This window comes from Aegilops tauschii, chromosome 4, assembly GCF_002575655.3.
Source record: "Aegilops tauschii subsp. strangulata cultivar AL8/78 chromosome 4, Aet v6.0, whole genome shotgun sequence".
Classification (NCBI taxonomy): Eukaryota; Viridiplantae; Streptophyta; class Magnoliopsida; order Poales; family Poaceae; genus Aegilops; species Aegilops tauschii.
The window spans coordinates 154,482,479-154,489,903 of NC_053038.3; the positions used below are offsets into that span (position 1 = coordinate 154,482,479).

The window sequence follows — 7,425 nt, forward strand, 5'->3', positions numbered from 1 at the left end:
CTTGAGCGCGAGGACGTCACGCGAGCGGGCGCGGTCATCGAGGACGTAGAGGTGAACGCGCAGGGCATCGGCAATGGCGGCGGCGGTGAGGGGGTGCGCAGGGGCGTCGAAGAAGAGGTTGCGCTGGGCGTCATTGCGGAGCGGGCGGTGCGAGGCGGACGAGTCCTAGCCCACGGTCGAGGCTCGGGCGATTTTTTTCGTGCGTGCAGGAGATGACGCGAGAAAATCAGTCGTGGTGTAGAAAACGGGAGGTGGGATTGGTGGAGCGAGGTATTTATGGAGCTGGACTCAGGGTCTGCGGGGCCCCCAGGAGGGCTCAACCCACCTGGGCGCGCCTGAGGGGGGCGCCCTAGTGGGTTGTGCTCCCCCAGGGGCCCCCCTCCGGTGGTTCTTGGCTCTAGTACGTATTTTTCTTTTATTGTATAAAAATTCTTCAAAAAATTTCGTTCCAATCCAAGAACTTTTATTTCTTCAAAAAAAAACAACACAATGGTAATTCTGGTGTAAATAGCATCAGTTCGGGTTAGTTTCATTCAAATCATGCAAATTACAGTCCAAAATAAAAGGAAAAACATTAGGAAAAGTAGATAGAGGATGCCGGGCTCCTCCCTCCTCCTGATGTTGTCGCTGTCGTCATTGCCGCCATGAGCCTCTACACCCTCTCCGGCGCTCGTCCCAGTCCAGGTTAGTCTATCTCTCCGACCCCACCTCCTACTCCTCCCCGTCAATTCGGTTCATCAACAGGTGCATCACCTCACTCCATGCAATGTTCGGACCCCTAGGGTTATCTACTCGGGGGCCATGGACTGTTCTACGCGGCGCTTCCTTCGCCGCCGCCGCCGGGCGGTGAGGGCACTGGGTTGTGTCTCATGTGTCGCTACCTGACTTCTGGTCTGGGGAGACAGGCTTCGTTGGCCAATAGGGACGGGTAGGTCCGAGACTGGAGGTCCCCGTTCGCGAACTCGCAATCCCGGTGGCTATTCTACTACCAGTCGAAAAGGAGTAAGCTTTCTTCCTAGTTTTGGGTTTCCTTTAATCCGCTTAGTTGGTGGCTGTGTTGACGATGCAATCCTTAATGGTTCAGCTTCACGAAGGAGGATAAGAAGGTGCCGAAAGGGAATGGGAGCAACAAGTCTAAATTGACGAGTATGTTTTGATTCCGAGTTGCATTGCACCTTATTTTTATAGTTTGGGAAATCCTTGGGGTATCCTATGGAATCTCTCCTTGATGTGATGGTTGGGCATATTTGTTTACTATATCAAAGTTCCAGATTACCTTCATCGGTAACTCTAAATCTTATATGTCTTACCACAAGCATTATACTTCAGAAACATTTATTCTAAACCGGTTCATGATAGATCAACAAAACCTTGTTGATGCTCTCAGCTAATAGGATATCTACATGAAAGAAGGATATCGCATAACTGCATAGTTCCAACAAGCAGACATTCAAATGCACCATTTTACACTCTCGAAGTAGGAAGTGCAACTTCTTTAGTGTTTAGAATGGATCAGGTTATACGTTTTATTTTCAGTTTTAAATAAATAGTAAGCTTGCACGTGCAACGCATGTATTATCATGTGAAAACAATTAGCATTCATCATATGAAGATAATATATCAAGAAAATGATTAAAATACATTGATGTACCAACATAAGAGAGGAAATAAAGATGTTTAAAAATGTTGTAACACACAAAAAAAATACTCAGACTAATCCCCTAGTGAACATAGCCAAACCTTTGTATTCATGTTTTCCTATCAAATAGGTAATGCCGAGAACCGTTTTTTGTAATTATACACATGCGAAATTTGCAAAGAAGCACATCATTCATCGTAATCAGCTCCATATTATTAGGGAAAATCTAAAAGGCTAGAAATATAAACCAATGCATCTATCCACAAAATAAGCTCTGCTTCATGACACCGACCAGTGATTAAAAGGAAATATTATGATACAAATAGGGCATCTTGCAATATAATAGAAAATCATTCAAGTCAATCATGTATATTTAGGAAAAAAGCAAATATTGGAGTAACTTTTTGTGATGAAGTAATATAAAAGAGGTTCTGGAACATACTCCTTGGCTTCTTCTAAGCCTCAGTAGAAGCATGCTTGCTTGCATTCATTATAATCAACCTTCCACTCAAATCCTTTTAACCAGAAGGGAGCTTGCTGCCCCATATGAGCAGTAGCAAACATTTTTCTGTTGGGAAATGTTACACCCTGAAATATAATCTGAAGGAATCATTTTCATAGCAGTATTTTGTGTTCTAGCTTGATGAGGGATGCATTAGTTAAATTTTCAACACAAGCTATTTCAGTTACACCAGTGTTCCATATTTTACTGAACTACTATTTTCTGCTATGTACTTTATAACGGTTGCCTTCACATACTTCCAGTTTACAACTTCGGTTTAGAAACACAAACAAATAAAAATACTTGATTGTACTTGAATTTTGTATTGTTGTCCCTCCTTTTTCATTTATCTAAACTGTAATGGACTCCATTATAAACACTGAAGCATTGTACAAAGCTATCACTGAAGCACTATATAAAGCTATCACATTGCTATTCAATTTTCGCTGATGTGTTTTTTCAACCACAACTTAGTTCCGTACTTTTTGTTAAAAATATCCATCGGGTGATTTTTTTTATATCTGCATAATAATACCTATTCTCTAATTGCTGGTGCACTGTAGTGGGATTCAAATTTGGAGCAATACAACTTGCTCGGTTTCGCCGTGTGGAAGCCCACTTTTAAGGTCATGATCCCTACAAGATCAAAATGATAGAAGGTCCGGCATGCTGGCGCTAATGCAGAGCGTGGCGCAGATGGGCTAGGTCGTCAGCCCATCGCCCTCATCGCCTGCGCCTACATCACCTACTACATCACCGTCCTCGTCTCCGACTACTACCGCTCGCCGGAACCCATCCACGGAAAACGGAGCTATACTTGTACATGGACGCCGTCCGCTCCTGCCTCGGTAACAAATAATCCTCAAATAAACTTCTCCTGACATGTATGGATGGACATTGGCAGCATGCATGCATGTCTGTTGTTAGGCAGAATAAACGGGTCTCACAGTCTTGATCATGTCCATGCATGGCCTAGAGATGTAGCTATGTGTGGCACTACACAGTACACGGTTGTCTACGCATCACAGATGCCATGGCCATAATGTAAGCACAAGCAGTTTAACTATTTAAGCCTCTTTGGCTTCTGAAGATCTGTAAATATTTTGTTCATAGAAGTCATGGACTGAAAGAAGTTCCTTGCCTTGAGTGTGCAGGTCTGTGGTGCCCAGCAACTGCCGCCATTAAAAGGGTCATGATGCAAACTACAGCCATGATGGGACGATGTACCTGGTGATGTTCGGCCTTGCCGAGGTCGTCCTCTCGTAGTTGCCGGGCTTGGAGATCGGCCACCTTAGTCTCCATCATCGCCGCTGTCATGTCCTTCACCTACTACTTCATTGCGTTCTTCCTGAGTGCGCAACCTACGCGCAAGGATAGGCCGGTGGTGGCGTATAGCCACATGCGTCGATCGACAGCCAAACAAAGGAGCGGTGGGTGGTGACCTGTGCTTAAGGAGAGGCCGGCCAGCGGCGGCGGCGGCGGCGGAGGCCTACGCAGATCGATGGTGACAAGGGAAAAGGAGGCAAGGCCGTCGGCCGTGGCGGAGGAGGAGGGTCAGGTGGCGACCTGTGTGCCATGGGGCGGCGACCCTCAATGGCGTAGGAGCGTCGGCAGGCAGAGGCAGGAGGCATGGGTCGCGGGGTAGTTGTTTTGAGCGAGCATGAGAAACACAGCACACAATTAAGGCGATCTGATTGCGATAAGATTCCTATTTTCATGGCTTGCATGGTTGTAGGGATTGCATAGGTGGGACGGCAGAGTTTTCGTCCGCCCAGGGAAATTGCTAAGGGCGGTTTTGGGTGAGGGTTAGTCTAATCTTAACGGTTAGATCAAATTAAGTAATCTGATCATGAGGTTGTAATTGGTCCGTGGTGTTCTGTGTAGCTTAAGTTGGGTCACTTAGCAATGAATATGTTTGCTTGTTTAATAATAGTATAGAAATGTCCAGAAATTTATTTAATCAATGGAATATAGCAAAAACCCTCAAAACTCAAGATCTTTCGGCAGTAGGCCTCCAATATGGTCCATTTCATGTGAAAATTGCAAAATTTCAATTTTCAATCTGATTTTTGGTTCTTGCTTCACAAATAAAATCAATTTTTGGCACTTGAAAAATGATAAATTTACTTTTATGACAAAATAATGGAATCTCCCTTTGGCAATCTTGTTTGGCAAGGTCGGCCCCATGTTTGTGCCAAATATCGTCACCTTATATGGAAATATGACATGGATATGGCCCATTTCATGTGAAAAATGCAAAAGCTCAATTTTCAATCTTATTTTTAAATTGATGCGTGCAGAGTCGGAGATGAAGCGGTCGATTCAGTTGTTACACTACATCAAAACCCATACGACTCACGGGGATGGGAGAGGATGGTGAGGCGGTTTCGTAGGTTCTCTCAATTCGTCGGGGCAGTCGAAGACAAGTGCGCGACTCCGTCCCACCCGACGCTAGGGTTCCACCGGGAGGAGATAGTAGAGAGGGAGAGGGAGCGTGCAAGCGAGGGCGGGAGTTAGAAGAGGGAGGAGGGCATCCTTGATGTGGGAGACTGCAGGCTGCCTCTAGCCACGGAGCCACCTACGCCATGTCCAGTGGCCGCCGGCATGGCCACGGATCTAGGGAGCTTTTTTTTCTTCCTATTTTCCTTTGTTCTTTTGGTCCCACATGTAATAGAGAGAGAGGAGGACGAGGTAATTTCGTGCCCAAGCTCAGCCACACCTACGATGAGCAGAAAATTCAGCAACAACAGTAGAGAAATTAAAAAAACATTTTTTGCATGGAAGATAATTTGGTGCACGAGGTGTGCTCCAAATTTTAAATTTTCTCTTCATTGGGTGTAGATGTGCCTGGGCTAAAAATGGATATTCAAAGAGAGGAGTGAGTTTGGTTTTTAGTATGGGCCTGTTGACATGTAAACATTTTAAGCGGCCCCCATGTTACCATTTTTAATGATCTCACTCGTCATGAGCTCATCCATGTAACGGTCAACAGGCTTGACTCGACATAACTGCTCTGTTTGGGCATCTGTGAGGTTCAAGTAGAGGGTGAAGGGGAAAGTGAGGAAAACAAACACAGTTGTGAAAAACTGAGTAGAACTAAGGAACTAGGGGCACAAAAGTAAAAATCCCTTTGAAGATATATACAAAAATAGGATGATTTATAAAGATTCGTATAAGAATACAAAATGGATTTCAATTTTGTTACCAAGGTAAATGTGAATGCTTATTCTCCCAAAAATTTAAAGAAGCTGCAAAACATACACTCCCATGTTGGCTGCCCGAAACAGTGTTTGCGAGATGGAAATTAGTGTCTACCCTTACATGCACTACCTCCTCCAAGGAGAGTGATGGTTAACTCCTCCAAACCTTCCCATAGGGGCATGCGATAGTACTTTGCTTCAAGGGCTATTCAATTTTCTCAATAAGTATATGAGTTCTTTATGACTAATGGGAGTTTGTGGACTTAAGTACTCCCACCTATCCATATTTTGCTAGCCTCTTCGGTACCGTGCATTGCCCGTTCTCACCTCGAGACTTGGTGCAAACTTCACCGGTACATCCAAACAGAGTGATATGATACGCTCTATCACACATAAGCCTCATTATATCCTTCCCCCAAACAGCCACCATACCTACCTATTATGACATTTCCATAGTCATTCCGAGATATATTGCCATGCAACTTCCACCGTTACTATCTACATGACTTGAGCATTCATTGTCCGATTGTTTTGCATGATCGTAAGATAGTTAGCATGATATTTTCATGGCTTGTTTATTTTTTGATATCTTTGCTATGCTAGATAATTACACATCATGGTGGACTGCCATAGGCATTCATATAGAGTCGTATTCTTTTAGTTTATCAAGTTGTAAGTAAATAAAAGTTTGATTCATTCTAGAGTGTTGCCCTACCTGTGAGGATATAAAAAAAATAAAAAATAGGCTAAAAATAGCCCACCCAAAAAAGAAAAAGGAAAAAAGGGAGAATAAACAAACCAAAAAAAGAGATAAAATGATAAAGGGGCGCACTAATATCCTTTTACCATACTTGTGCTTCAAAGTAGCACGATGTTCTTCAAATAGAGAGTATCCATGATTGCCACTTTCATATACTAGTGAGATTTTTACATTATAGAACATGGCTTGTATATTGTCGAGCATCCTCAAATGCTCGGGGTCTTCATGAGCAAGCAAGTTGGACGCACACCCACTTAGTTTCATATAGAGAGCATTCATACACTTATAGCTCTAGTGCATATGTTGCATGACAATTCCTACTTCTCGCATTGATACTGATTGTAAGACCTCTCCATTGCCTAACGATCCACCTAGTTGACGCGAGACTCTCCACTATTGTCTTCCATTATATACCTCTACCATCATTATCTTTGGCACCCGTAGTGCTAAGTCCATTGCTCACGCACATATATTGAGTGAAGTTGAAAAATATGAAGCTTGAAAAAGTACTATGCAATTGCTTGGTTTGGCACCAGGATATTCTTAATTTTATATTTCTATGCGAGGAAGACTGAGCGTGTCATGCTTATCATAACTAAGTGTATAGAGGTTCCTTTCTTTAGCATCATTATTATGAAAGGCAATGACGAATTACATGCATGTTTTGTATTATTGTTTCAGTATGAAATTGATAGACTATTGCCTTGAATCACTCATATCCTAATATTCATGCCATGATTAGATTATTTGATCAAGATTGTGCTAGTTAGCATTCCACAAAATAAGTTATCTTTGTTCGTCACTTACCTACTCGAGGAAGAGCGGGAATTAAGCCTGGAGATGCTGATACTTCTTTGACGTGTCTATAATTTTTTTATAGTTTTATGCCATTATCCTACAATTTCCGCATACTTTTGGCAACAATTTATATGATTTATTGGACTAACATGTTGATCTAGTGCCAGTGCTAGTTCCTATTTTTTGCATGTGTTTTTGAATTTCACAGAAAATCCATATCAAATGAAGTCCAAATGCGATAAAAAGTTACGGTGATTTTTTATGGAATATATGGGATTTTTTGGCGCAAGAATCAATGCAAGATGATGCTCAAGGGGCCCACAAGCTCGGGTCGCGTGTCCCTACCCTAGAGCACGTCTCGTGAGCTTGTGGCAACCTCGAAGGTCGGTTGGGTGTCCTTTGGCCGGAAGGGATCTAAGATGTGGAATAAAATCCCCTCAAAATTTTAGCCCAATCGGGGTTACGGATCTCCGGATATTTAAGAAACGGTGAAGGGCGAGAAAATAGGGACACAAAACAAAAGAGA

The 7,425-nt window shown here is 43.1% G+C and overlaps 1 long non-coding RNA gene across 1 annotated transcript; it reads left to right on the forward strand.

Annotated features, from left to right (window-relative positions):
* The first annotated feature begins 589 nt into the window (after window positions 1-589).
* On the forward strand, window positions 590-3,429 carry LOC109752645 (uncharacterized). The gene is made up of 5 exons (XR_002230324.4): window positions 590-684; window positions 783-1,002; window positions 1,085-1,146; window positions 2,705-3,185; window positions 3,296-3,429. It is a non-coding gene; the product is annotated as an uncharacterized lncRNA (long non-coding RNA).
* Window positions 3,430-7,425: the final 3,996 nt, after the last annotated feature.